Raw genomic sequence first — 2,882 nt, forward strand, 5'->3', positions numbered from 1 at the left:
TAAGAAGTAAAAAATAGTTCATGAATTATAGAAGGTAAAAGATACTATACCTTCATTGATAAGTTTTTTCTTTTTCTAAATTATATTTTATTGATTATGCTATTTAATTTGTGCCAATTTCTCCCCCTTTGCTTCCTTCAACAAACACACTTTACTTCCTCAGTCAATCCCCACACCATTGTTCATGTCCATGGATCATGCATATAAGTTCTTTGGCTACTCCATTTCCTATATTCTACTTTATATCCCCCTGCCTATTCTGTAACTACTTCTTAATCCACCTCACCTCTACACCCATTCCCCAACACCCCCCTCCCATCTGGCAACCATCAAAATACTCTCTATATTGATTATTCTCTCTCTGTTCTTCTTCTTGGCTTAGTTTGTTTCTTAGATTGAATTGTTGATAGGTATGTATATATTGTCATTTTATTGTTCATAGTTTTGCTCTTCTCCTTATTCTTAAATAAGTACATTTAACATTTCATATAATAATGGCTTGGTGATGATGAATTCCTTTAGTTGTTTCTTTTGGGGGTGGCGTAGGGAGTCCAGGCAGCTCTTTATCTGCCCTTCATTCCTGAATGACATATTTGGTGAGTAGAGCAATCTTGGCTGGAGGTCCCTGCTTTTCATGATTTTTCAATATTTCTTGCCAATCCTTTCTAGTCTTTAAAGCTTCTTTTGAGAAATCAGCTGACAGTCTTATGGAAATGCCCCTGTAGGTAACTAACTGCTTTTCTCTTGCTGCTTTTAAGATTCTCTCTTTATCTTTAAACTTCTGCATTTTAATTATGATGTGTCATGGAGTGGGCCTCTTGGCATCTATCTTGTTTGGGACTCTCTGTTCTTCCTGGAGTTACATGTCTATTTCCTTCACCAAATTATGGAAGTTTTCTTTCATTATTTTTCCAAATAGATTTACAGTTTCTTGCTCTTTCTCTTCTCCTTCTGTCATACCTCTAATGTGAATGTTGGAATGCTTGACATTGTCCCAGGGGCTGTTTATTCTATCCTCATTTTTTTGGATTTTTTTCTTCTTCTTCTTGTTCTGGTTGGTTGTTTTTTGCATCCTTATATTCCAAATCATTGATTTGATTCTTGGCTTCATCCACTCTACTATTGCTTCCACATAAATTGTTCTTTATTTCAATTCTTGTATCCTTCATTTCTGACTGGATCTTTTTCATGCTTTTGAGGTCCTCACTAAGTTCCTTATAGCCAGTGTTTTGGATTCTGCATCTGATATGTTGTTCATTTCCATTTGGTTTATTTCTTTTTGTGGAGTTTTAATCTAGTCTTCCATTTGGCCATGTTTCTTTGTCTCCTCATTTGGGCAGCCTCCCTGTGTTTGTTTCTATGTATTAGGTAGAGCTGCTATAACTGACTCCCTGTCTTGGTATCATGGCCTAATGTAGTAGATATCCTGTAGGGTCTAGTGGCACAGTGCCCCCTATCACTCAAGCTGGGTAATTGAGGTACACCCTTTGTGTGTACTGAGTACACCCTCATCTTGTAGTTGAGCATACATTGCTATTTGCAGGTCAATGGCAAGGATTTACCCAAGCTGGTCAGCTGCAAGGACTGGTTGTGACCACTAACCACCAAACTCTACCCTCCATGGAGGATCAGCTGTCCAGGGGCATAGTGGTGGTGCTCTGATATGGTCTGTAGCTTTCCACTGGGTGTGTAAGCCCTGGAGTTTCTCAGGTGGTACAGGCCAACGTCAGCCTCCACCTATCTTTGGTCCAGAGTCAACCTACATGATCTATAAAGCAATCTAAGATGACTGGTACTTGTGCTTGGCTGGAGATTCACAGATGAAGCCAAGCTAAGAATATAAGCTGCTGCTGCTAGTGCCAGGCCCAGAGCCATTTAGCAAGGGATGTGGGAGCTAGGGACTCACTGAGGATGGCTGTTGCTTGCTTGAGAGGAATAAATAAGAAGTTGTGAAACATGAGCCAAGACCAGGATTCATATGTACAATACAGGGTTTACAGATTGGATGGGCTGTAAGTTTGGTGGGACAGAGTCTGAGGGGATCTTGAGGGTGTGGCAATTTAACCAAGTTGATGGAGTCTCAGATATGACACAAGTCTGTGGGCTCTGTGGCTCTCTACAGGGAGGGCTCAGCAAAGGGAAAATGTCCTCTGCCCACATTTCTTTCTGGGAGAAAGCTGTCCTTGAACTCCTGATTTTATGCCAGATACTTCAGTTTCTCCCTGTATGCCATTGGTGCCTTTCAATCTGCTACCCAGGTGCTGGAACTCAGAGGAAGTGAATCTGTGTAATTCCATGGGTGGGCTCTGTAAGAGGAACTGCTTGGAACTCCAGAATTTTCTTCCATTAACTCAATCCCTCCAGGTTTTTGCAGCCAGAAGTTATGGGGTCTTATATTCCTGGTACTAGAACCCTGGGCTGGGGGTTCTGGTTTGGAGCTGGGACTCCTCACTCCTGAGATATCCCTCCCAAATTTTTATCCACCACATGTCGGTGTATGACCAACCCATTCCTCATCTCTGCCCCTCCTACCAGTCTGGACGGATGTGATTTAATTCTGTAGTTGTCAGGCTTCCATTCAACTCAATTTATGATGGTTCTGAGTGATGGCTGTTCTGTATTTTAGATGTGGTTTTGCAAGGTGAGCTGTGTTTACCTAATATGCCATCTTGATAGATATTTTTTCTTTCCACATTTTGAATATGTTACACTACTGACCCCATTGTTTCTATGACATAGACTATTGATTTCATGAGAAGTTACCTCTTAATCTTGTTGATCTTTTTGTGTTGAAACTACAATATGTGGAGTTCATTTAAATTCCTGGATGTATAGGTTATTATTTTTCATTAAGTTTTTTAAAAATCTGGCCATTGTTTATT

Source organism: Phyllostomus hastatus, unplaced genomic scaffold (genome assembly GCF_019186645.2).
Source record: "Phyllostomus hastatus isolate PE091 unplaced genomic scaffold, TTU_PhHast_1.1 phas_contig_64, whole genome shotgun sequence".
In the NCBI taxonomy this organism is placed as follows: Eukaryota; Metazoa; Chordata; class Mammalia; order Chiroptera; family Phyllostomidae; genus Phyllostomus; species Phyllostomus hastatus.